General features: G+C 46.1%; 12 non-coding genes and 8 pseudogenes across 12 annotated transcripts; all 20 read left to right on the forward strand.

The window, feature by feature from the left end:
* Window positions 1-367: 367 nt before the first annotated feature.
* LOC148383345 (5S ribosomal RNA) lies at window positions 368-486 on the forward strand (annotated as a pseudogene).
* A 470-nt stretch (window positions 487-956) lies between these two features.
* Window positions 957-1,075, forward strand: LOC148383346 (5S ribosomal RNA). The gene has a single exon (XR_015853717.1). It is a non-coding gene; the product is annotated as a 5S ribosomal RNA (ribosomal RNA).
* Window positions 1,076-1,546: 471 nt separating this feature from the next.
* LOC148383347 (5S ribosomal RNA) lies at window positions 1,547-1,664 on the forward strand (annotated as a pseudogene).
* A 470-nt stretch (window positions 1,665-2,134) lies between these two features.
* LOC148383348 (5S ribosomal RNA) lies at window positions 2,135-2,253 on the forward strand (annotated as a pseudogene).
* A 470-nt stretch (window positions 2,254-2,723) lies between these two features.
* On the forward strand, window positions 2,724-2,842 carry LOC148383349 (5S ribosomal RNA). The gene has a single exon (XR_015853741.1). It is a non-coding gene; the product is annotated as a 5S ribosomal RNA (ribosomal RNA).
* A 470-nt stretch (window positions 2,843-3,312) lies between these two features.
* LOC148383350 (5S ribosomal RNA) lies at window positions 3,313-3,431 on the forward strand. The gene has a single exon (XR_015853657.1). It is a non-coding gene; the product is annotated as a 5S ribosomal RNA (ribosomal RNA).
* A 470-nt stretch (window positions 3,432-3,901) lies between these two features.
* LOC148383351 (5S ribosomal RNA) lies at window positions 3,902-4,020 on the forward strand. Its single transcript, XR_015853843.1, has one exon. It is a non-coding gene; the product is annotated as a 5S ribosomal RNA (ribosomal RNA).
* A 15,093-nt stretch (window positions 4,021-19,113) lies between these two features.
* On the forward strand, window positions 19,114-19,232 carry LOC148383352 (5S ribosomal RNA). Its single transcript, XR_015853847.1, has one exon. It is a non-coding gene; the product is annotated as a 5S ribosomal RNA (ribosomal RNA).
* A 471-nt stretch (window positions 19,233-19,703) lies between these two features.
* LOC148383353 (5S ribosomal RNA) lies at window positions 19,704-19,822 on the forward strand. The gene has a single exon (XR_015853599.1). It is a non-coding gene; the product is annotated as a 5S ribosomal RNA (ribosomal RNA).
* Window positions 19,823-20,292: 470 nt separating this feature from the next.
* On the forward strand, window positions 20,293-20,411 carry LOC148383354 (5S ribosomal RNA; annotated as a pseudogene).
* A 468-nt stretch (window positions 20,412-20,879) lies between these two features.
* Window positions 20,880-20,998, forward strand: LOC148383355 (5S ribosomal RNA). Its single transcript, XR_015853765.1, has one exon. It is a non-coding gene; the product is annotated as a 5S ribosomal RNA (ribosomal RNA).
* A 471-nt stretch (window positions 20,999-21,469) lies between these two features.
* On the forward strand, window positions 21,470-21,588 carry LOC148383356 (5S ribosomal RNA). Its single transcript, XR_015853600.1, has one exon. It is a non-coding gene; the product is annotated as a 5S ribosomal RNA (ribosomal RNA).
* Window positions 21,589-22,058: 470 nt separating this feature from the next.
* LOC148383357 (5S ribosomal RNA) lies at window positions 22,059-22,177 on the forward strand (annotated as a pseudogene).
* A 468-nt stretch (window positions 22,178-22,645) lies between these two features.
* Window positions 22,646-22,764, forward strand: LOC148383358 (5S ribosomal RNA). The gene has a single exon (XR_015853766.1). It is a non-coding gene; the product is annotated as a 5S ribosomal RNA (ribosomal RNA).
* A 470-nt stretch (window positions 22,765-23,234) lies between these two features.
* Window positions 23,235-23,353, forward strand: LOC148383359 (5S ribosomal RNA). Its single transcript, XR_015853663.1, has one exon. It is a non-coding gene; the product is annotated as a 5S ribosomal RNA (ribosomal RNA).
* A 470-nt stretch (window positions 23,354-23,823) lies between these two features.
* LOC148383360 (5S ribosomal RNA) lies at window positions 23,824-23,932 on the forward strand (annotated as a pseudogene).
* A 470-nt stretch (window positions 23,933-24,402) lies between these two features.
* Window positions 24,403-24,521, forward strand: LOC148383361 (5S ribosomal RNA). Its single transcript, XR_015853751.1, has one exon. It is a non-coding gene; the product is annotated as a 5S ribosomal RNA (ribosomal RNA).
* Window positions 24,522-24,991: 470 nt separating this feature from the next.
* On the forward strand, window positions 24,992-25,120 carry LOC148383362 (5S ribosomal RNA; annotated as a pseudogene).
* Window positions 25,121-25,590: 470 nt separating this feature from the next.
* On the forward strand, window positions 25,591-25,709 carry LOC148383363 (5S ribosomal RNA). The gene has a single exon (XR_015853655.1). It is a non-coding gene; the product is annotated as a 5S ribosomal RNA (ribosomal RNA).
* A 470-nt stretch (window positions 25,710-26,179) lies between these two features.
* LOC148383364 (5S ribosomal RNA) lies at window positions 26,180-26,298 on the forward strand (annotated as a pseudogene).
* Window positions 26,299-26,396: the final 98 nt, after the last annotated feature.

Here is a 26,396-nt window from a genome sequence, read left to right on the forward strand (position 1 = left end):
TTAAACTATAACCCGAGTTTCAAACCTATATTGTGTGGTGTCATCCATAGCATTGTAGTTCACGTCTTTAACCGCTAGAGAGCAGACTATGTACAGTGAATAAAGAGGCTGGCTCCATGCGAACTCAAAGAAGCAGTCTTTATTTGTAAAAGAACCCAAAACAGCACATTGCGCTTTGCTGTAGGGTTTATCCACTTTTCATGACATTTACTTTGATACAGCAAAATGCAGGTCGCAATGGCAAATTCTTGCTACCACATAAAAAGCTGTCAGTAACTTTTCATTAAAGCCATGTATCCATGATACGCCGGCTTGGTTTTCAGGTGCGATTGTGTCTATAAATTGCAACATTTCGAAACCTACAATGGCTTACGGCCATACTACCCTGAGATTGCCCGATCTCGTCCGATCTCGGAAGCTAAGCACGGTCGGGCCTGGTTTTTACTTGGATGGGAGACCGCCTGGGAATACCAGGTGCTGTAAGCTTTTTTCTTCTTCTTCCACTTCAATTGTTAAAGCAAAATTTTACAACACAATTTTTACAACGTATGGCATTCGGAAACTGCAAGCCGAGTTTTAACTCTGACCTTTAAACTATAACCCGAGTTTCAAACCTATATTGTGTGGTGTCATCCATAGCATTGTAGTCCACGTCTTTAACCGCTAGAGAGCAGACTATGTACAGTGAATAAAGAGGCTGGCTCCATGCGAACTCAAAGCAGCAGTCTTTATTTGTAAAAGAACCCAAAACAGCACATTGCGCTTTGCTGTAGGGTTTTTCCACTTTTCATGACATTTACTTTGATACAGCAAAATGCAGGTCGCAATGGCAAATTCATGCTACCAAATAAAAAGCTGTCAGTAACTTTTCATTAAAGCCATGTATCCATGATACGCCGGCTTGGTTTTCAGGTGCGATTGTGTCTATAAATTGCAACATTTCGAGACCTACAATGGCCTACGGCCATACTACCCTGAGAACGCCCGATCTCGTCCGATCTCGGAAGCAAAGCACGGTCGGGCCTGGTTAGTACTTGGATGGGAGACCGCCTGGGAATACCAGGTGCTGTAAGCTTTTTTTCTTCTTCTTCCACTTCAATTGTTAAAGCAAAAGTTTACAACACAATTTTTACCACGTATGGCATTCGGAAACTGCAAGCCGAGTTTTAACTCTGACCTTTAAACTATAACCCGAGTTTCAAACCTATATTGTGTGGTGTCATCCATAGCATTGTAGTTCACGTCTTTAACCGCTAGAGAGCAGACTATGTACAGTGAATAAAGAGGCTGGCTCCATGCGAACTCAAAGCAGCAGTCTTTATTTGTAAAAGAACCCAAAACAGCACATTGGGCTTTGCTGTAGGGTTTTTCCACTTTTCATGACATTTACTTTGATACAGCAAAATGCAGGTCGCAATGGCATATTCGTGCTACCACATAAAAAGCTGTCAGTAACTTTTCATTAAAGCCATGTATCCATGATACGCCGGCTTGGTTTTCAGGTGCGATTGTGTCTATAAATTGCAACATTTCGAGACCTACAATGGCTTAAGCCATACTACCCTGAGAACGCCCGATCTCGTCCGATCGCAGAAGCTAAGCACGGTCAGGCCTGGTTAGTACTTGGATGGGAGACAGCCTGGGAATACCAGGTGCTGTAAGCTTATCTCTTCTTCTTCCACTTCAATTGTTAATGCAAAATTTTACAACACAATTTTTACCACGTATGGCATTCGGAAACTGCAAGCCGAGTTTTAACTCTGACCTTTAAACTATAACCCGAGTTTCAAACCTATATTGTTTGGTGTCATCCATAGCATTGTAGTTCACGTCTTTAACCGCTAGAGAGCAGACTATGTACAGTGAATAAAGAGGCTGGCTCCATGCGAACTCAAAGCAGCAGTCTTTATTTGTAAAAGAACCCAAAACAGCACATTGCGCTTTGCTGTAGGGTTTTTCCACTTTTCATGACATTTACTTTGATACAGCAAAATGCAGGTCGCAATGGCAAATTCATGCTACCAAATAAAAAGCTGTCAGTAACTTTTCATTAAAGCCATGTATCCATGATACGCCGGCTTGGTTTTCAGGTGCGATTGTGTCTATAAATTGCAACATTTCAAGACCTACAATGGCATACGGCCATACTACCCTGAGAACGCCCGATCTTGCCTGATCACGGAAGCTAAGCACGGTCGGGCCTGGTTAGTACTTGGATGGGAGACCGCCTGGGAATACCAGGTCCTGTAAGCTTATTTCTTCTTCTTCCACTTCAATTGTTAAAGCAAAATTTTACAACACAATTTTTACCACGTATGGCATTCGGAAACTGCAAGCCGAGTTTTAACTCTGACCTTTAAACTATAACCCGAGTTTCAAACCTATATTGTGTGGTGTCATCCATAGCATTGTAGTTCACGTCTTTAACCGCTAGAGAGCAGACTATGTACAGTGAATAAAGAGGCTGGCTCCATGCGAACTCAAAGCAGCAGTCTTTATTTGTAAAAGAACCCAAAACAGCACATTGCGCTTTGCTGTAGGGTTTTTCCACTTTTCATGACATTTACTTTGATACAGCAAAATGCAGGTCGCAATGGCAAATTCGTGCTACCACATAAAAAGCTGTCAGTAACTTTTCATTAAAGCCATGTATCCATGATACGCCGGATTGGTTTTCAGGTGCGATTGTGTCTATAAATTGCAACATTTCGAGACCTACAATGACCTACGGCCATACTACCCTGAGAACGCCCGATCTCGTCCGATCTCGGAAGCTAAGCACGGTCGGGCCTGGTTAGTACTTGGATGGGAGACCGCCTGGGAATACCAGGTGCTGTAAGCTTTTTTCTTCTTCTTCCACTTCAATTGTTAAAGCAAAAGTTTACAACACAATTTTTACCACGTATGGCATTCGGAAACTTCAAGCCGAGTTTTAACTCTGACCTTTAAACTATAACCCGAGTTTCAAACCTATATTGTGTGGTGTCATCCATAGCATTGTAGTTCACGTCTTTAACCGCTAGAGAGCAGACTATGTACAGTGAATAAAGAGGCTGGCTCCATGCGAACTCAAAGCAGCAGTCTTTATTTGTAAAAGAACCCAAAACAGCACATTGCGCTTTGCTGTAGGGTTTATCCACTTTTCATGACATTTACTTTGATACAGCAAAATGCAGGTCGCAATGGCAAATTCGTGCTACCACATAAAAAGCTGTCAGTAACTTTTCATTAAAGCCATGTATCCATGATACGCCGGCTTGGTTTTCAGGTGCGATTGTGTCTATAAATTGCAACATTTCGAGACCTACAATGGCTTACGGCCATACTACCCTGAGAACGCCCGATCTCGTCCGATCTCGGAAGCTAAGCACAGTCGGGCCTGGTTAGTACTTGGATGGGAGACCGCCTGGGAATACCAGGTGCTGTAAGCTTTTTTCTTCTTCTTCCACTTCAATTGTTAAAGCAAAATTTTACAACACAATTTTTACCACGTATGGCATTCGGAAACGGCAAGCCGAGTTTTAACTCTGACCTTTAAACTATAACCCGAGTTTCAAACCTATATTGTGTGGTGTCATCCATAGCATTGTAGTTCACGTCTTTAACCGCTAGAGAGCAGACTATGTACAGTGAATAAAGAGGCTGGCTCCATGCGAACTCAAAGCAGTAGTCTTTATTTGTAAAAGAACCCAAAACAGCACATTGCGCTTTGCTGTAGGGTTTTTCCACTTTTCATGACATTTACTTTGATACAGCAAAATGCAGGTCGCAATGGCAAATTCGTGCTACCACATAAAAAGCTGTCAGTCACTTTTCATTAAAGCCATGTATCCATGATACGCCGGCTTGGTTTTCAGGTGCGATTGTGTCTATAAATTGCAACATTTCGAGACCTACAATGGCTTACGGCCATACTACCCTGAGAACGCCCGATCTCGTCCGATCTCGGAAGCTAAGCACGGTCGGGCCAGGTTAGTACTTGAATGGGAGACCGCCTGGGAATACCAGGTGCTGTAAGCTTTTTTTCTTCTTCTTCCACTTCAATTGTTAAAGCAAAAGTTTACAACATAATTTTTACCACGTATGGCATTCGGAAACTGCAAGCCGAGTTTTAACTCTGACCTTTAAACTATAACCCGAGTTTCAAACCTATATTGTGTGGTGTCATCCATAGCATTGTAGTTCACGTCTTTAACCGCTAGAGAGCAGACTATGTACAGTGAATAAAGAGGCTGGCTCCATGCGAACTCAAAGCAGCAGTCTTTATTTGTAAAAGAACCCAAAACAGCACATTGCGCTTTGCTGTAGGGTTTTTCCACTTTTCATGACATTTACTTTGAAAATGTGGTATATGGTTTTTGCTGCTTCGCTGGTCTTCAAAAAACACTCGGTGATCGGTGGCTGTTTCCCGACGAATGAGCACTTCAGGGACCACGGCTGATTGGGAAAAGATTTTATTCGACCGATGCCAGAGTGAAGTCTTTCCAAAAAGTTGAGTGGCCCAAGGCATGGATGTAAAAAACCCTCCCCCCCCCAAAAGGGGGAGCGAGCGAGAGCGAGCGAACCCGCGCTAGGGCGAGCCCTGGGACCAACGAACGACCCCTGCTCGAACCAACCCCCCCTCTTGTCAGGCCCGTAGCTTTTATACCTGACAAGAAGCTGATGTCACGGCTTGGGGTAACAGCTGTAGTTTTCAATCTACTAGTTTACTTCAGTCCTAAAAAGGAGATCTTGACCAGCGCTGTTGGTGATGGACAACAACAGCCACTTTCCACTTGCACACATTGCTGAAACTGAATTCTCCCTGGTCACGGACAACTGGCCCTTCTATCTTCTACCAAGTACTTATACATTACTGAAACTAAAGCTTCTCTGTACAGCAAATATAGTTTGATAGTCTTACTGCTACTATTGGATCATCTAATGCAACATACAGATACGCCTAAAGTTCAAAATTCACTTCATTCCCCCCTTCGGGACGTTACAAATGTCCCGAAAACAGTTTAACAAAAAATGACATCAGTAAACAACCAAAAAAATCTTATCCCAACCAAATTTTTTATGGTCACGTCTACAATTTGGCCTATACCTGCACAGCCTAAATTATGCTCGAGGCATGCTACTTAAGGTTACTTTAACTAGGAAAACTCAAACTATTTAGTTAGCCAATTGCTCCCTGACAACAATCTGAGGCCTCTCGGGAACCACAAGTAAAGAAAATTAAAGTCCACATTATACAGACGACGGTACCACCCCCCTTAGGTAATACCCCTACAACGGTGACAAATTCCGAAGTAATAAATTTGGTGTGGCCCGTTAGAAGCGTCAAAAAGTTGCCGGCCCTTCCTCAAGAAAAAACCTCGCCAGTCTAATGACAAGGAAAAAGAGGAAGGCCCTTTCTACCATCCCCAGTGGTTCCCTTCACCTGGTGTCACCCAGGTGTAAGGAGCCCTGGCACATTACAATCCACAAAACAGTATGAGCTCACAAAACAGTATGGAAATAAAATGACATGTCCACCGACCGCTAAACAGTCAAACTGCGTTAACATGATGTTAATATGTGATGAATTAAAGTAATGCAGCATGTGGTCATTTGATGAAGTAATGAAGGACATAATATTGACGCAATATCACAGCATACTGCGAAGTTGAAACTCTCTTAGTTTTGCCCCCCTTGCATATGTATGTTTCTGTCGATGCAAATCCAGTCCACTGAATGCTCAGTAGTGAACCGCGCTGGGATCACTGCCCAGGGCCTGCTGTCCATCCAAGACCTTTATGTCCACTTCACCGTCCTCAGAGTCTCTTCCCAGGCCCCAGTCAGCGTCCAGGAGTTCTGCAATAATTGGTAGCTACTGCCAGTATTGAACAATGGCAACAGCACAAAACATTGAGTTGCAATGAAAAAAGTAGCAATGCCCAGCGTAGGCCGGAAGTCCTCCTGCCCCCCTTTGGTCACCCCTAGTAAACGACATTTCCATAAGCAGTCGTCAGCAAACAATTCTTCTCCTCTGGGGTTGTTTGGGGCACGGAGACGATTGGTGGTCATCGTCTCATCGAAGTACTCAATAGAACCTCCGAGTGCTCCCGGCATCTACTCCTATGATCCAGAGGCCCACGTGATCCTTAAAACAAACAAACAAACAAACAAACAAACAAACAAACAAACAAACAAACAAACACTCCTCCTGGGGGGAGTGTCTCATCTTGCTGTCAGTCTCGCAAGATCTCTCCTGTAGCAGAGTAACTGCTAGCCGTTCAAGTTAGCCTTTCCTGCTGCATCTGTCACCTGCTGAAGTCCTGTCAATCACGTCTCAGCAATCACTCTTTCCCAGTCCAAATATTAATTTTCTCTCCAAATTTCCTCTTTGATTTAGGTTTTTTCTCAATATCGTCAAATTGGTACCAGTCCCGTCAGTTTTGTCCAACCAATTTGTGTATGTACCTTATCTTCGTCGAAATGTGTTCTTAAATACTTTCCCTTTAATAGCAGCTTTAATGCATTCATGTGTTAAGAAATTTTCCCTATTCCTTGTTTCTGACCCAATTTCCTATTTTATTTAATTACCTTTCAAACATTTGTTGTCTATTGTGCTGCAGTCTAATCCCTATTAGCTTTAGGATTTGTCATCATTCATGCTTTTCCGTTGATAGACCTTAACCCTTACTGTCGCTAGATTGTTACCACGCTTTGCTTCCATTCCAGATTGTTATCTCCCATTAGCTTTGCTTTCGAGATTCTTCTTCTGCTCCTTCCATCACTGCCTGTTGAATTCTGGCCCATCCTGTTAAAGCCTCAAAAACAAGTGAATCCGAAAAAAACATTGAATGTCACAATTAAATTTTATATCTTCTTACTCATTCAAACGTAACCCCACCCCCCTTTGACACATTCACCCAATGTGTCATTAGGCATCCAAAAAGGAACCGGCAAATGTCCTACCACATCATCATATGTCTTGCAGCCAGTCCTGTTGAACCTTGCACTCATCCAGGACCGTAATCCCCAAGTTCCTGAAAATTGACTGTGCACCTCACACTCGGCAATACCAACAACAGACACTTGTACTCACAAAACTACACAGGCATCGAGTATCTACTAAATGAAAATAGACACACAATGAATCATGGCGCACGGGGATTCCGTCCTGAAAATCATCAATCATCATAAAAATCAAAAGGGTTAGGGTTAACATTTTCACGTGAATTCAACCTAAACTTTCCAAGACTGCAATCGACAGCCTGCAAAAGTAATACAAGTTATAAAACAACCAGCAATCTGCTCCTCGGCTGGCAGTTGATGCTGCAATAAGTCAAGTGACACACAGAAACAAAGCAAAGCTCGCACTTGCCACAAGCAAGCTGAAGTTTCAAATGTATGCTTGTCATTTACATAGTCTGTCACCCTATCGGGTGAGTCCAGGTTTGTCATGTCATATCGTCCATCGTCCTAATGTTTGATATTAGACCTGTCTTGTCCATCCATGTTGCTGAATTCAAAGTCAAAGTCAAAGTCAGCTTTATTGTCAATTTCTCCACATGCCAAAGACACACAAAGAAACCGAAATTTCGTTCCCCCCTTTCCCACGGTGACAAGACATGGCTCACAACAGACAACAAGTAAACAAGTACAACAAAAGTACTTCAAAGTACTTTTACAAAAGTACAAAAGTAAAATTCGGCCTTCTCCATGAACTATTTTGCTGTTCACGGTGCCTCTGATTAACCATCAGCTGTTAGTCATCACTCTTGGGTGTTCCCGTCTCAGGTGAGAGGAATCTTACCCTCAACTGTGACCCTTTCATACCAACTCCAAAATACTTTGGCCTTTCACACTGCTCCCAACACATACACTCATTCCTAACCACACAAATGCCACTCCATTTGATTCTATCACTCATACCACAACAAACAAATTTAGTATGTGTAAGTGAGCAGGCAATCAGTGAATACTAACAATAACCCTTCATTTCCGTATGTTCTCCCCAATTAAATATTTCCTACATTCGTACCTCACCTTTACCGTAAAATTGCCAAATAAATGCCTTCATTGTACTATGTAGAATGACAATAAAGATTTTCTGATTCTGATGATTCCGATTAAAAATTTCCACTGTTGAGCATGTTCATAGGTGAGCACGTTAATAGGTGAGCATGGTGAAAGAAGCAGCCTCAGATGGTTCCTAAATAATTTTGTCCTAATCCATCGTTCTGATCGAGCAGCTGGGTAAAGATACTCCAACAGTCTACTCCACCACGTTATTTTCACTTTGCCATATTAAGGCATTTGTTATTCGAGTCCTATCACATTTGTCATCGCGTTCACTATCACTTGGTGTGACTCTTCGTATTAGTAGTAGCCGTATTATTCTTAACTGTCAAAAGTTTTCATGGCTGTTATTCCTTGATTTTATCGGACTTGTTTGACACCAGAATTTCCCCGTGAGGTGTGATTAACTTCTAATTTATTAATTAGCTCCATTGAACAATCTAATCACCTCTTGACTGCATCCTAATGGGTCTTAATGCCCTATGTTCCCTTCTCCAAAGTGTCAATGACTAAATGTCTAATCGTTAAGCTGGATGGGCTAAATGTGATTCTACTCTTATTTCTTACAGTTTTAGCCTATCTGTTTTATCCAAATTTAATCTCCGACTATGATGCTTTTCCTTTTTCTGTAACACTACACATTTTGCTCCTTATTTCTTTATACGTCTTTATTTATCAAGACTCCTCAGTTGTGTCAAACTCAGTGTCCAAGCAAGCTTCCCTCCACTCTGACCCAAGCTCCACCAGTTTTGATAACGTCTCAGCAGCTTCATGCATCTTTCAGGTCTCATGTGTCTTTCGCCGCACCTCATTGTCAAGTTGTTGTCTTTGGTTGTACTCTCAGAGTCAACTCATCTCTCACTCTTGGATGAGTCCATTTTCAACTGAGTCCATTCTCATCTTGTGAGTTCCTTCGTTCTTTGTACTGCGTTGTGCTCCCCCCAGCACAAATATAGTCCTTCTTTGCTCTTGCGAAGGTCAAAGGTGCCTCAGAGCCATGCACCGTTTTCTTGTTGTTCTCAGCTGTCGGTGGAGTCTCGGGCTCGAGTTTCAGAGTAACTGATGGCCACTGAAAGAGACAGACTGGGATACCAAACTTAAATATCATCTCCCAATATGCCATTAATTTCATAGTGCCTTTTGTTAATCAAACTTCAAATTCTACTATTATCGACGATGTAATACACTTGAGAAAGACGGCGCCTTTCCTTCATGAGCTCTCGGATGTACTGTGATGGACCTCATTTGAACCATTGTAAATTGGCAGATTACCCCAAACTTAAATTGCCAGTCTTAACTGTGATTTCTCTCAATTATACTGCAATTTCCAGAAGCTCATTCTATTTTCAGGCTACATTCTGTTGTTTATTTTTCCTAACTTTGATTTTATGCCATCCTCTTCATTACCTTTCCTGATTTGAGCCTTCAATTTCTGATAAAGTTTCCAAATTGTGCATACCGTATTTGCCGGTGTACAGGTCGACTCGGTGTATAAGTCGACCCCCTAAAATTCGACGGAAATTTACGATTTTATGATATATCCTTTGTATAAGTCGAGCTCAATTGTTGCATTATATTAAACTTCAAAATTCAATATGCGAAATTTATTGACGAAATGTGTTCAAATTCCGGGAGGCCGTGCGCATGCGGCTGTTTATAAGCACCGCGGAGGAGATCGCGGCCGGCGAGCTCGCGCACGCCGCCCGGCACCAACGGGAGGCCGGAAATAGCTCCAAGCCGAGCGGATCGGCACTTTATAAGCACCGCGGAGGAGATCGCGGCGCCTCATTGGACTTCCAGCGGCCGGCGAGCTCGCGCACCCGCCCGGCACATCCGGGAGGCCGTGCGCACGAGCCAAGTGGCCGAAAATAGCCCCCGCCGAGCGGATCGGCTGTTTATAAGCACCGCGGGGGTGCTCGCGGCGCCTCATTCGACTTCCAGCGGGCCGCGCACTCGCGCACGCCGCCCGGTTCAAATTTTCTAAGTGCAACGCACAATGAGATGCATGAGAAACGGCCTTGGTTACCATCACATTTGAAGCGATGAATACGAAGTTAAATTTTATGACTCGGTGTATAAGTCGAGGTCGATTTTTTTCGGTCGATTTTGGATCGAAAAAGGTCGACCAATACACCGGCAAATACGGTAGTATCATCTCCATTTTGACTTAAGTATCAATGGTGTTTGTCATGCGGTCGCGTTTAATTTTCCGGGTTTCTGTCTCGTCGATGTCGTAATTTTACTTCCGGTTTTATTTTGTCATCCCTTCCGTTTCAGTTCGTGTTTCCTTCCTCGGTGTTGGTTGTCTTGTCTTCCCTGATCCCGATTGTGTGCACCTGTGTAATTGACAATAATGGTCAGCACCTGTGTCCACGCCCTTTTGTGTGTATTTAGTCCGCGTCTTCCCCTTGTCCTGTGCCAGTGTGTCTTGCCTCGTCCCGACCACTAGCGATTCCTTGATGTCCGAGTTCTCAGTAAGACCCCTCCTCTTTGTCTCGCCACCGAGCGACGCTTTTGTTAGTACTGTGATTCCCCTAGCCTTTTTGTCTCGCCTCAGTGCGACGCCTTTTGTTTGTACTTTTTGCCACGTGTTTTCCCTCGTAAGAGGCGTTTTGATTTGTACTTTTAGCCTTTTATCTCGCCTCAGTGCGACGCCTTCTGTTTGTACTTTTTGCCACGTGTTTTCCCTCGCAAGAGGCGTTTTGATTTGTACTTTTGATCAGTGTGCTTGCTGGAATAAATCCAAGAAAGAAACGACTCTGCATCCGAGTCCTTTGCCTTGTCCCGTGCCTGACAGTACACACTGGCCAGACATGGACTCGGCAGAGTCGGAGCACCTGTGCGCCGCAGTGCGCTCCCATGCCTCACTGCTCGCCCAGCACCAGAGGCAAGTGGGCGACTTGGGTGAAGAAATCCGAGGACTCGCTAAGAATCAAGAAGACTTCAGAGGAGCGGTCGCCACCCAAGTAGCAAAGCTGGGTCAGCAAATGCAGGAAGTGCTCTCGCTCTTAAACGCGGGACCAGCAGCGACCTCCAGTACACCCGTTGCTTCCCCCGTTACTCCCCTTGCAATACCTCCCATGACTGGCGGTGCCAGACTGGCTCCTCCAGAGCGCTACTCCGGAGAACCCGGCCTTAGCCGGGCCTTTATTACAGAATGCGAGATGCATTTTGAGAGGTCCCCAGCAGATTTCCCCACCGAGCGCTCCAAGGTGGCCTACGTGGTATCATACCTGACGGGAAGGGCCCGCACGTGGGCCACCGCGGAATGGGCCAGGGATTCCATCTCCTGTCGCTCTCTCCCCGCTTTCATCGAGGCTCTGCGAACGGTGTTCGATCCAATCTCCGCTGACCGAGACAAGGCTCGCCAACTCTGTCAGATAGTCCAGGGACAAGACACCGTCGGAGACTACGCCATCCGGTTCCGCACGCTGGCTGCGGAGTGCGGTTGGAACGCGACGGCACTATATGACATCTTCCTCCGGGGCCTGTCTGGATCCATACAGGATCAGCTAATCCCCTTAGACCTTCCCACCGACCTCGACGCCCTCATCGCTCTGGCTATCCGCACGGACAACCGGCTGCAAGAGTGGAGGCAGCACCGAAGCAGGAACGCCCCCGCCTTCGTCCCAGTAGCCGGCCCTGACGTTCACCACTCCAGGCTGTACGGGGATCGGCAGCGCCAGGAGCCAGAACCGATGCAGTTGGGCAGAGCTAAGTTAACAGAGGAGGAGAAGTTACGGCGACGCCGAGAGGGAAGATGCTACTACTGCGGTGAGCTCGGACACCTCCTTCTCTCCTGTCCAGTGAGAAGGACCCTGAAGGTAAGCGCCTTCTCTGCGGCTCTGTCCCCGGGGCGAGTGCTCCCCAAGGGCAGGATTACACAGTTGGGAAGAGAAATAGAACTTAAAGTATTAATAGACTCAGGAGCGGACGAAAGCTTGATAGACTGGGCATTTGCTCGCCGGTGGGGGGTAAAGACTGAGCTACTGAACACTCCCGTGAAAGCTAAGGCACTCAATGGACAGGCACTCTTTGAGATAACTCACATAACAGAACCAGTCTCGCTGTCAATTGGTCCCCACCAGGAGAACATACGGCTACATGTCGTGACCTCTCCAATGAACCCCCTCATTCTCGGGTATCCATGGCTTCAACGCCACAACCCCGCTATAGACTGGGGATCAGGGGAAATAACGGGATGGGGGTCCGACTGTCATGATTCCTGTATCCAGTCTAACCCGTGCCCTGTGCCTCCTGCTCCAGATGCGCCAGCCCCAGACTTAACCGGGGTCCCTGCGTGCTACCACCAATGGGCCGAGGTATTCAGCAAGGCCAAGGCCACCTCTCTACCTCCCCACCGTCCGTATGATTGCGCCATTGACCTCCTGCCGGGTTCAACTATACCCAAGGGGAGGCTTTATTCTCTTTCGGGACCTGAAAAGCAAACCTTGAATGAATATATAGACTCCTCCCTGCAAGCAGGACTGATTCGACCATCGTCGTCGCCTGCGGGGGCGGGGTTCTTTTTCGTGGGCAAGAAGGACGGTACCCTACGTCCCTGCATAGATTATAGTCCCCTCAATCAGATCACCATCAAGAACCGGTATCCGCTCCCACTGATGTCGACCGTGTTCGACCAACTACAGCAAGCCCGGGTGTTCACAAAGTTAGATCTGCGCAACGCCTACCATCTGGTGCGCATCCGGGAAGGGGACGAATGGAAGACAGGGTTCAACACCCATCGAGGACATTTTGAATACCTCGTCATGCCATTTGGCCTCACCAATGCTCCCGCTGTGTTTCAGGCCATGATAAACGATGTTTTGAGAGACTGTTTGGACCGTTTTGTGTACGTATATTTGGACGATATTTTGATTTATTCCCCGGATCTGAAGACCCATAGGGATCACGTCGAGACGGTGTTGCAACGACTCCTTGAACACCAACTATACGTAAAGGCCGAGAAAAGTGAATTCCACAAGAACACCGTTTCTTTTCTCGGCTTCATCGTAGCCCCGGGCAAAGTTGAGATGGACCCGGCGAAAGTAAGCGCGGTAACGGAATGGCCTACCCCTGACTCACGCAGGAAGGTGCAGCAATTCCTGGGCTTTGCCAATTTTTATCGGCGGTTCATCAAGGACTTCAGTGCCACGGCGGCTCCCTTGCACGCGCTCACGTCTCCTAAGGTTCCCTTCCACTGGTCGGCGGAGGCGGAGGCGGCCTTCCAGGAACTAAAGAACCGCTTCAGCACCGCTCCCATCCTCACGCTTCCTGATCCGTCGCGGCAGTTTGTGGTGGAGGTGGACGCCTCCAATCAAGGAGTAGGTGCCATCCTTTCACAGAGAGCCAAGAGCGACAACAAGCTCCATCCGTGCGCGTTCCTGTCTCGACGGCTGACGCCCGCCGAACAGAATTATGATGTAGGGGATCGCGAACTGTTGGCAGTTAAACTGGCATTGGAAGAGTGGAGACATTGGTTAGAGGGAGCACAGCAGCCTTTTTTGGTCTGGACCGACCATAAAAATTTAGAATACATAAAGTCAGCTAAGAGACTGAATTCACGCCAAGCCCGCTGGTCACTTTTTTTCAATCGTTTTAACTTCACTCTGTCCTACAGACCGGGAACCAAGAACACCAAGCCTGACGCCCTCTCCCGTGTTTTCAACTCGGATCCAGAGATTAAGAAGCCCGAAACCATCCTGCCTCCTCATTGCCTGGTTAGAGCAGTGACCTGGCCTATCGAAGGCCGGGTACAGCGGGCCAATGGTAACAAGCCACCCCCTAGTGGTTGCCCTGAGAACCGACTATTTGTCCCTGCTCAATTACGATCCCAAGTCATCCATTGGGCTCACACCTCCAGACTCTCCTGCCATCCGGGCATGCGCCGAACGCTGTTTGTCATCCAGCAGCGATTCTGGTGGCCCTCCATGAGGGCAGACGTCAAGGAATACGTTGCAGCCTGTCCCGTCTGCGCCCGGAATAAGAACTCCCACGGCGCCCGTATGGGGTTGCTGCATCCCCTACCCATTCCTTCGCGCCCATGGGCAGAGATATCCATGGACTTCGTCACCGGGCTTCCGGCCTCGCATGGGCGAACCACCATACTCACAGTGGTGGACAGATTCTCAAAGATGGCTCACTTTATCGCCTTGCCCAAGCTCCCGTCCGCTAAACGAACGGCCACCGTGATGATGGTTCCCGAAAGACATTGTTTCCGATAGAGGGCCCCAATTCGTGTCCAGGTTTTGGAGGGAGTTTTGCAGGCTCATAGGGGCAACCGTGAGTCTCACGTCAGGCTATCACCCGGAGGCAAACGGACAGACGGAACGTATCAACCAGCAGTTGGAGACAAGTCTCCGCTGCCTGGTCTCCCAGAACCCCTCCTCGTGGAGCAAGAACCTCTCCTGGGTGGAGTATGCCCACAACTCCCTGCCCACCACGGCTACAGGTATGTCCCCCTTCAAGTGTGTGTATGGCTACCAGCCCCCAGTCTTCCCTGACAGTGAGCCGGAGGTGACGGTGACTTCGGCCCACGCCTTGGTGCGCCGCTGTCGTCGCGTCTGGTCGGCGGCTCGGGCCACGCTGGTCCGACAGGGGGACCGGGTCAAGCGGATGGCTGACCGGAGGAGACGTCCGGCGCCCGTGTACCAGCGAGGTCAACGTGTCTGGCTATCCGCCAAGGATCTTCCCCACCGGGGGGACTCCAGGAAACTGGCGCCTCGCTTCGTGGGTCCGTTCCCCATCGCCAAGGTCGTGCACCCGGCCGCGGTGCGTCTCCGCTTGCCCAGGTCCCTTGCAGTCCACCCCACCTTTCACGTTGGGAAGGTCAAGCCGGTGGTGGACAGTCCATTGGTGCCAGATCCTGCGCCGCCTCCGCCTCCGCGGACTGTGGGAGGTGGGACGGCCTACACCGTAAAAGAACTATTGGATGTGCGCAGAAGAGGCCGGGGCTGGCAGTACCTGGTGGACTGGGAGGGTTATGGGCCGGAGGAGCGGCAATGGGTGCCGCCTAGTTATATTTTGGACCCGGGACTTTTTGAGGACTTTTATGCGGCTCACCCTGGGGCTCCTGGGCCGTCTGGGATCCGGCCCTAGGGGGGGGGTTCTGTCATGCGGTCGCGTTTAATTTTCCGGGTTTCTGTCTCGTCGATGTCGTAATTTTACTTCCGGTTTTATTTTGTCATCCCTTCCGTTTCAGTTCGTGTTTCCTTCCTCGGTGTTGGTTGTCTTGTCTTCCCTGATCCCGATTGTGTGCACCTGTGTAATTGACAATAATGGTCAGCACCTGTGTCCACGCCCTTTTGTGTGTATTTAGTCCGCGTCTTCCCCTTGTCCTGTGCCAGTGTGTCTTGCCTCGTCCCGACCACCAGCGATTCCTTGATGTCCGAGTTCTCAGTAAGACCCCTCCTCTTTGTCTCGCCACCGAGCGACGCTTTTGTTAGTACTGTGATTCCCCTAGCCTTTTTGTCTCGCCTCAGTGCGACGCCTTTTGTTTGTACTTTTTGCCACGTGTTTTCCCTCGTAAGAGGCGTTTTGATTTGTACTTTTAGCCTTTTATCTCGCCTCAGTGCGACGCCTTCTGTTTGTACTTTTTGCCACGTGTTTTCCCTCGCAAGAGGCGTTTTGATTTGTACTTTTGATCAGTGTGCTTGCTGGAATAAATCCAAGAAAGAAACGACTCTGCATCCGAGTCCTTTGCCTTGTCCCGTGCCTGACAGTGTTATGCTCACTTTACAGATATTACTGAACTATCTTGAATCTTTAAATTCACTGCCACTACATTGAAAGCCATTTCTCAGCTGTTCACTTTCCCCATGCTCCTGTTAGGCTCCACTATTCAAATCTAGGATGTGATTTTCATCTGAATTTCTTACTTTTGGACTTCTAAATCGCTCCTATCGCTAATTTATTTGTACCGAGTAGACTTTTACAAGGGTATTAAGAGAACCAACAGATTACTTCCAAATCCAATATCTCCTCGTTGGCATCTCCTCCTCTAATTTGGACTTACTGCTTTTGACCTGTGAGTCTTGTTACATAGGCGCTGGTCGCCCTTGTCGAGCCAAAATTTATGAGCGGGCTCTCCGTGAGTACGATTCAGTTCTATGTCTAAATCCAGAGAATTCCTTTAATTCTAGCTGGCACTGTGGCCCTCACTTGATACCTCTCTTGCGCTCATAAATTAGTCTTCACCTGTTAGCCGGCTGTTAAACATTCATTCTAAGTTCAGTCTGTGTCTCTTTGTCCTGGAGCCAATGGATGTATCCGCTGTGTCGGGTTTTTTATGTAAACAGAAAATCTGAAATGTTAATGACACACTCCTCTCGACATACCTACATACTCATCTATATTGGTGTCGTATGGCTTAACATATGCATGCTTCTTGTTTCTCTTGTTAGACAGCTATGGGACATTAATTATCATGGGTTGCAGTTAGCTCAGGACCTCCACTGTTGGTCATGCATTCTTTTGCCCCTCTCGCTACCAGCAAGGTAGGCCCCAAAATGGGCACAACTCTGGCCCCGCGCCCCGCCCCCACGTCACCCACACGAGGAGTACCTAGCCTTAAAACACGGTGGGCAGGTACAGGTTGGCCACTCCCTGTCCCGCCCCCGAAGCCAGATTCCTCTCCCCGAGCGGGCACCGCAGGCGGGCACGCGCCCCAGAGCACCGAGAAGCACACTATCCTATCCATTCCATTTGTTTCTTCTACAAGCACTCACACGCACTCAAGAGCACACACACACTTACTCACGATTGCGCACACGCGCACACCCGCACACTCACATACACACACCCATGGGTACCCACACACACACACACACACAGGGATCCCACACGTCTCTGCACGCGCAGACAATCACAAACAGACGCCGTTGAGCGATAAACGCTCACGCACAAACATAGAAGACAGAGCAGGATTCGAATCCATTCCACGTTTTGCTGTTTGCTAACTGCGGCTATGCAGTTTGGTGTTTAACAGTGCAGATATGCACTGACAAATACGCATGTCTTACTTAACTTTCGTTTCGTTTCGTTTCTAATAGCGCTTTATATTTTCCCCTTTATTTTCTGCAGAATTTAACTTAAGTGTGCACACAAACTACTTTTTTCCCAAGGTATACCAATCCTTGCACTCCAGAGGCCTCATTGCCACGTTTTCCCTTTTTCACACAGAGGGATTTTCTCTACACACACAATGCCGTCCAGCACCTATTTCCCAAACGCGGTCTGTACAGGCTCAAATTGATCAAACTTTGACAGATGTGCATGCTATTATGACACGTCCCCATAGAGGAATCGAACCGCAAGCAGATCATATCAGCTTAATCAATATTCGAAAACCGCCAGTCCTTTTAAGTTTTACCTGGGGGCCTCTTACACCAGCATTTAAATTGATAAGCCTTATAACTCACATACACCTCTAATTCGATCAGTGCCCAAACGACGTGGCTTCGCGCGCATCATTCTCTTCGGCCCACAGGTCCCTGACCTGGCCGGATATTTCCTGCATCCACTCCCACGGTACGGATGCCAAGGTTGCGCTCGTTCCTATTGGCCAAACGCGGTCGACGCAACCTCCCTTTTGCGCTGGACTTTGGCAGAGACTAGGCTCCCACCGGACATCTCGGCTATAGCCCCTGGCCCGTGTGGATTCACCCATATCTTGTCGCAGCATAGTTCAATCGTACCCGTGTTTCCGCCACAATCACACAGCTAAAATTTCGATCCTCCGCGGGACCACTGAAACGACTAATTTCCACGTCCACGTTTTATGGGACTTCCTACTATTTTCTTCTCGTGACAGCCGACCAGCGTTGTTCTCGACAACCTGTCCTGTTTCACATTCGCCCTCCCTGGAGCGTTTATTTCTTCTCGTTTATCATTCTCACCAGACATGTCATGCATACAATTCCCAAAACGTTTTGTTACTGTTCCCTTTTTATTTATTGTTTTTTATTTATTTTTCCTGTTTTTATTTTACTTTTCTTTCGCTGTCTCTATTTGGGGCCACTCCCCCTTCAAAAGTCGCATTATGCCGGCTTTTGACTAGGAGAGACAATTTTCCCTGGAGCCCGCCGTGGCCCCCTCAGATCCGTTTAACTGCCCTCCGTGCGGGGGACAACGCTCCCTCCCCCCCTTTCCAAGAGCGAGCATGCTGCGGCGACTTTGAGTGCAAGCAACTCACCTCAAAACAGGTCGTCGGCTGGCCGCTGGATGCTCGCGGAGAGAGCGGACGGGACGGTCCCCTGGAGAACACGAATCCTGTTCGTGACGCCAAAAATGTGGTATATGGTTTTTGCTGCTTCGCTGGTCTTCAAAAAACACTCGGTGATCGGTGGCTGTTTCCCGACGAATGAGCACTTCAGGGACCACGGCTGATTGGGAAAAGATTTTATTCGACCGATGTCAGAGTGAAGTCTTTCCAAAAAGTTGAGTGGCCCAAGGCATGGATGTAAAAAACCCTCCCCCCCCCAAAAGGGGGAGCGAGCGAGAGCGAGCGAACCCGCGCTAGGGCGAGCCCTGGGACCAACGAACGACCCCTGCTCGAACCAACCCCCCCTCTTGTCAGGCCCGTAGCTTTTATACCTGACAAGAAGCTGATGTCACGGCTTGGGGTAACAGCTGTAGTTTTCAATCTACTAGTTTACTTCAGTCCTAAAAAGGAGATCTTGACCAGCGCTGTTGGTGATGGACAACAACAGCCACTTTCCACTTGCACACATTGCTGAAACTGAATTCTCCCTGGTCACGGACAACTGGCCCTTCTATCTTCTACCAAGTACTTATACATTACTGAAACTAAAGCTTCTCTGTACAGCAAATATAGTTTGATAGTCTTACTGCTACTATTGGATCATCTAATGCAACATACAGATACGCCTAAAGTTCAAAATTCACTTCAATACAGCAAAATGCAGGTCGCAATGGCAAATTCGTGCTACCACATAAAAAGCTGTCAGTAACTTTTCATTAAAGCCATGTATCCATGATACGCCGGCTTGGTTTTCAGGTGCGATTGTGTCTATAAATTGCAACATTTCGAGACCTACAATGGCTTACGGCCATACTACCCTGAGAACGCCCGATCTCGTCTGATCTCGGAAGCTAAGCACGGTCGGGCCTGGTTAGTACTTGGATGGGAGACCGCCTGGGAATACCAGGTGCTGTAAGCTTTTTTTCTTCTTCTTCCACTTCAATTGTTAAAGCAAAAGTTTACAACACAATTTTTACCACGTATGGCATTCGGAAACTGCAAGCCGAGTTTTAACTCTGACCTTTAAACTATAACCCGAGTTTCAAACCTATATTGTGTGGTGTCATCCATAGCATTGTAGTTCACGTCTTTAACCGCTAGAGAGCAGACTATGTACAGTGAATAAAGAGGCTGGCTCCATGCGAACTCAAAGCAGCAGTCTTTATTTGTAAAATAACCCAAAACAGCACATTGCGCTTTGCTGTAGGGTTTTTCCACTTTTCATGACATTTACTTTGATACAGCAAAATGCAGGTCGCAATGGCAAATTCGTGCTACCACATGAAAAGCTGTCAGTAACTTTTCATTAAAGCCATGTATCCATGATACGCCGGCTTGGTTTTCAGGTGCGATTGTGACTATAAATTCCAACATTTCGAGACGTACAATGGCTTACGGCCATACTACCCTGAGAACGCCCGATCTCGTACGATCTCGGAAGCTAAGCACGGTTGGGCCTGGTTAGTACTTGGATGGGAGACCGCCTGGGAATACCAGGTGCTGTAAGCTTAGTCTCTCTTCTTCCACTTCAATCGTTAAAGCAAAATTTTACAACACAATTTTTACCACGTATGGCATTCGGAAACTGCAAGCCGAGTTTTAACTCTGACCTTTAAACTATAACCCGAGTTTCAAACCTATATTGTGTGGTGTCATCCATAGCATTGTAGTTCACGTCTTTAACCGCTAGAGAGCAGACTATGTACAGTGAATAAAGAGGCTGGCTCCATGCGAACTCAAAGCAGCAGTCTTTATTTGTAAAAGAACCCAAAACAGCACATTGCGCTTTGCTGTAGGGTTTTTCCACTTTTCATGACATTTACTTTGATACAGCAAAATGCAGGTCGCAATGGCAAATTCATGCTACCAAATAAAAAGCTGTCAGTAACTTTTCATTAAAGCCATGTATCCATGATACGCCGGCTTGGTTTACAGGTGCGATTGTGTCTATAAATTGCAACATTTCAAGACCTACAATGGCTTATGGCCATACTACCCTGAGAACAACCGATATCGTCCGCTCACGGAAGCTAAGCACAGTGGGGCCTGGTTAGTACTTGAATGGGAGACTGCCTGGGAATACCAGGTGCTGTAAGCTTATTTCTTCTTCTTCCACTTCAATTGTTAAATCAAAGTTTTACAACACAATTTTTACCACGTATGGCATTCGGAAACTGCAAGCCGAGTTTTAACTCTGACCTTTAAACTATAACCCGAGTTTCAAACCTATATTGTGTGGTGTCATCCATAGCATTGTAGTTCACGTCTTTAACCGCTAGAGAGCAGACTATGTACAGTGAATAAAGAGGCTGGCTCCATGCGAACTCAAAGCAGCAGTCTTTATTTGTAAAAGAACCCAAAACAGCACATTGCGCTTTGCTGTAGGGTTTTTCCACTTTTCATGACATTTACTTTGATACAGCAAAATGAGGGTCGCAATGGCAAATTCGTGCTACCACATAAAAAGCTGTCAGTAACTTTTCATTAAAGCCATGTATCCATGATACATGATTGGTTTTCAGGTGCGATTGTGTCTATAAATTGCAACATTTCGAGACCTACAATGGCTTACGGCCATACTACCCTGAGAACGCCCGATCTCGTCCGATCTCGGACGCTAAGCACGGTCGGGCCTTGTTAGTACTTGGATGGGAGACCGCCTGGGAATACCAGGTGCTGTAAGCTTTTTTTCTTCTTCTTCCACTTCAATTGTTAAAGCAAAATTTTACAACACAATTTTTACCACGTATGGCATTCGGAAACTGCAAGCCGAGTTTTAACTCTGACCTTTAAACTATAACCCGAGTTTCAAACCTATATTGTGTGGTGTCATCCATAGCATTGTAGTTCACGTCTTTAACCGCTAGAGAGCAGACTATGTACAGTGAATAAAGAGGCTGGCTCCATGCGAACTCAAAGCAGCAGTCTTTATTTGTAAAAGAACCCAAAACAGCACATTGCGCTTTGCTGTAGGGTTTTTCCACTTTTCATGACATTTACTTTGATACAGCAAAATGCAGGTCGCAATGGCAAATTCGTGCTACCACATGAAAAGCTGTCAGTAACTTTTCATTAAAGCCATGTATCCATGATACGCCGGCTTGGTTTTCAGGTGCGATTGTGACTATAAATTCCAACATTTCGAGACCTACAATGGCTTACGGCCATACTACCCTGAGAACGCCCGATCTCGTACGATCTCGGAAGCTAAGCACGGTTGGGCCTGGTTAGTACTTGGATGGGAGACCGCCTGGGAATACCAGGTGCTGTAAGCTTAGTCTCTCTTCTTCCACTTCAATCGTTAAAGCAAAATTTTACAACACAATTTTTACCACGTATGGCATTCGGAAACTGCAAGCCGAGTTTTAACTCTGACCTTTAAACTATAACCCGAGTTTCAAACCTATATTGTGTGGTGTCATCCATAGCATTGTAGTTCACGTCTTTAACCGCTAGAGAGCAGACTATGTACAGTGAATAAAGAGGCTGGCTCCATGCGAACTCAAAGCAGCAGTCTTTATTTGTAAAAGAACCCAAAACAGCACATTGCGCTTTGCTGTAGGGTTTTTCCACTTTTCATGACATTTACTTTGATACAGCAAAATGCAGGTCGCAATGGCAAATTCATGCTACCAAATAAAAAGCTGTCAGTAACTTTTCATTAAAGCCATGTATCCATGATACGCCGGCTTGGTTTACAGGTGCGATTGTGTCTATAAATTGCAACATTTCAAGACCTACAATGGCTTATGGCCATACTACCCTGAGAACAACCGATATCGTCCGCTCACGGAAGCTAAGCACAGTGGGGCCTGGTTAGTACTTGAATGGGAGACTGCCTGGGAATACCAGGTGCTGTAAGCTTATTTCTTCTTCTTCCACTTCAATTGTTAAATCAAAGTTTTACAACACAATTTTTACCACGTATGGCATTCGGAAACTGCAAGCCGAGTTTTAACTCTGACCTTTAAACTATAACCCGAGTTTCAAACCTATATTGTGTGGTGTCATCCATAGCATTGTAGTTCACGTCTTTAACCGCTAGAGAGCAGACTATGTACAGTGAATAAAGAGGCTGGCTCCATGCGAACTCAAAGCAGCAGTCTTTATTTGTAAAAGAACCCAAAACAGCACATTGCGCTTTGCTGTAGGGTTTTTCCACTTTTCATGACATTTACTTTGATACAGCAAAATGAGGGTCGCAATGGCAAATTCGTGCTACCACATAAAAAGCTGTCAGTAACTTTTCATTAAAGCCATGTATCCATGATACATGATTGGTTTTCAGGTGCGATTGTGTCTATAAATTGCAACATTTCGAGACCTACAATGGCTTACGGCCATACTACCCTGAGAACGCCCGATCTCGTCCGATCTCGGACGCTAAGCACGGTCGGGCCTTGTTAGTACTTGGATGGGAGACCGCCTGGGAATACCAGGTGCTGTAAGCTTTTTTTCTTCTTCTTCCACTTCAATTGTTAAAGCAAAATTTTACAACACAATTTTTACCACGTATGGCATTCGGAAACTGCAAGCCGAGTTTTAACTCTGACCTTTAAACTATAACCCGAGTTTCAAACCTATATTGTGTGGTGTCATCCATAGCATTGTAGTTCACGTCTTTAACCGCTAGAGAGCAGACTATGTACAGTGAATAAAGAGGCTGGCTCCATGCGAACTCAAAGCAGCAGTCTTTATTTGTAAAAGAACCCAAAACAGCACATTGCGCTTTGCTGTAGGGTTTTTCCACTTTTCATGACATTTACTTTGATACAGCAAAATGCAGGTCGCAATGGCAAATTCGTGCTACCACATAAAAAGCTGTCAGTAACTTTTCATTAAAGCCATGTATCCATGATACGCCGGCTTGGTTTTCAGGTGCGATTGTGTCTATAAATTGCAACATTTCGAGACCTCAATGGCCTACGGCCATACTACCCTGAGAACGCCCGATCTCGTCCGATCTCGGAAGCTAAGCACGGTCGGGCCTGGTTAGTACTTGGATGGGAGACCGCCTGGGAATACCAGGTGCTGTAAGCTTTTTTCTTCTTCTTCCACTTCAATTGTTAAAGCAAAAGTTTACAACACAATTTTTACCACGTATGGCATTCGGAAACTGCAAGCCGAGTTTTAACTCTGACCTTTAAACTATAACCCGAGTTTCAAACCTATATTGTGTCGTGTCATCCATAGCATTGTAGTTCACGTCTTTAACCGCTAGAGAGCAGACTATGTATAGTCAATAAAGAGGCTGGCTCCATGCGAACTCAAAGCAGCAGTCTTTATTTGTAAAAGAACCCAAAACAGCACATTGCGCTTTGCTGTAGGGTTTATCCACTTTTCATGACATTTACTTTGATACAGCAAAATGCAGGTCGCAATGGCAAATTCGTGCTACCACATAAAAAGCTGTCAGTATCTTTTCATTAAAGCCATGTATCCATGATACGCCGGCTTGGTTTTCAGGTGCGATTGTGTCTATAAATTGCAACATTTCGAGACCTACAATGGCTTACGGCCATACTACCCTGAGAACGCCCGATCTCGGAAGCTAAGCACGGTCGGGCCTGGTTCGTACTTGGATGGGAGACCGCCTGGGAATACCAGGTGCTGTAAGCTTTTTTCTTCTTCTTCCACTTCAATTGTTAAAGCAAAATTTTACAACACAATTTTTACCACGTATGGCATTCGGAAACTGCAAGCCGAGTTTTAACTCTGACCTTTAAACTATAACCCGAGTTTCAAACCTATATTGTGTGGTGTCATCCATAGCATTGTAGTTCACGTCTTTAACCGCTAGAGAGCAGACTATGTACAGTGAATAAAGAGGCTGGCTCCATGCGAACTCAAAGCAGCAGTCTTTATTTGTAAAAGAACCCAAAACAGCACATTGCGCTTTGCTGTAGGGTTTTTCCACTTTTCATGACATTTACTTTGATACAGCAAAATGCAGGTCGCAATGGCAAATTCATGCTACCAAATAAAAAGCTGTCAGTAACTTTTCATTAAAGCCATGTATCCATGATACGCCGGCTTGGTTTACAGGTGCGATTGTGTCTATAAATTGCAACATTTCAAGACCTACAATGGCTTATGGCCATACTACCCTGAGAACGCCTGATCTCGTCCGATCTCGGAAGCTAAGCACAGTCGGGCCTGGTTAGTACTTGGATGGGAGACCGCCTGGGAATACCAGGTGCTGTAAGCTTATTTCTTCTTCTTCCACTTCAATTGTTAAATCAAAGTTTTACAACACAATTTTTACCACGTATGGCATTCGGAAACTGCAAGCCGAGTTTTAACTCTGACCTTTAAACTATAACCCGAGTTTCAAACCTATATTGTGTGGTGTCATCCATAGCATTGTAGTTCACGTCTTTAACCGCTAGAGAGCAGACTATGTACAGTGAATAAAGAGGCTGGCTCCATGCGAACTCAAAGCAGCAGTCTTTATTTGTAAAAGAACCCAAAACAGCACATTGCGCTTTGCTGTAGGGTTTTTCCACTTTTCATGACATTTACTTTGATACAGCAAAATGCAGGTTGCAATGGCATATTCGTGCTACCACACAAAAAGCTGTCAGTAACTTTTCATTAAAGCCATGTATCCATGATACGCCGGCTTGGTTTTCAGGTGCGATTGTGTCTATAAATTGCAACATTTCGAGATCTACAATGGCTTACGGCCATACTACCCTGAGAACGCCTGATCTTGTCTGATCGCGTCTGATCGCAGAAGCTAAGCACGGTCAGGCCTGGTTAGTACTTGGATGGGAGACAGCCTGGGAATACCAGGTGCTGTAAGCTTATCTCTTCTTCTTCCACTTCAATTGTTAAAGCAAAATTTTACAACACAATTTTTACCACGTATGGCATTCGGAAACTGCAAGCCGAGTTTTAACTCTGACCTTTAAACTATAACCCGAGTTTCAAACCTATATTGTGTGGTGTCATCCATAGCATTGTAGTTCACGTCTTTAACCGCTAGAGAGCAGACTATGTATAGTGAATAAAGAGGCTGGCTCCATGCGAACTCAAAGCAGCAGTCTTTATTTGTAAAAGAACCCAAAACAGCACATTGCGCTTTGCTGTAGGGTTTATCCACTTTTCATGACATTTACTTTGATACAGCAAAATGCAGGTCGCAATGGCAAATTCGTGCTACCACATAAAAAGCTGTCAGTAACTTTTCATTAAAGCCATGTATCCATGATACGCCGGCTTGGTTTTCAGGTGCGATTGTGTCTATAAATTGCAACATTTCGAGACCTACAATGGCTTACGGCCATACTACCCTGAGAACGCCCGATCTCGTCCGATCTCGGAAGCTAAGCACAGTCGGGCCTGGTTAGTACTTGGATGGGAGACCGCCTGGGAATACCAGGTGCTGTAAGCCTATTACTTCTTCTTCCACTTCAATTGTTAAATCAAAGTTTTACAACACAATTTTTACCACGTATGGCATTCGGAAACTGCAAGCCGAGTTTTAACTCTGACCTTTAAACTATAACCCGAGTTTCAAACCTATATTGTGTGGTGTCATCCATAGCGTTGTAGTTCACGTCTTTAACCGCTAGAGAGCAGACTATGTACAGTGAATAAAGAGGCTGGCTCCATGCGAACTCAAAGCAGCAGTCTTTATTTGTAAAAGAACCCAAAACAGCACATTGCGCTTTGCTGTAGGGTTTTTCCACTTTTCATGACATTTACTTTGATACAGCAAAATGCAGGTCGCAATGGCATATTCGTGCTACCACATAAAAAGCTGTCAGTAACTTTTCATTAAAGCCATGTATCCATGATACGCCGGCTTGGTTTTCAGGTGCGATTGTGTCTATAAATTGCAACATTTCGATATCTACAATGGCTTACGGCCATACTACCCTGAGAACGCCCGATCTCGTCTGATCGCAGAAGCTAAGCACGGTCAGGCCTGGTTAGTACTTGGATGGGAGACAGCCTGGGAATACCAGGTGCTGTAAGCTTATCTCTTCTTCTTCCACTTCAATTGTTAAAGCAAAATTTTACAACACAATTTTTACCACGTATGGCATTCGGAAACTGCAAGCCGAGTTTTAACTCT

This window comes from Syngnathus floridae, chromosome 17 (assembly GCF_059516105.1).
Source record: "Syngnathus floridae isolate MCC-2025c chromosome 17, RoL_Sflo_1.0, whole genome shotgun sequence".
NCBI classification, from domain to species: Eukaryota; Metazoa; Chordata; class Actinopteri; order Syngnathiformes; family Syngnathidae; genus Syngnathus; species Syngnathus floridae.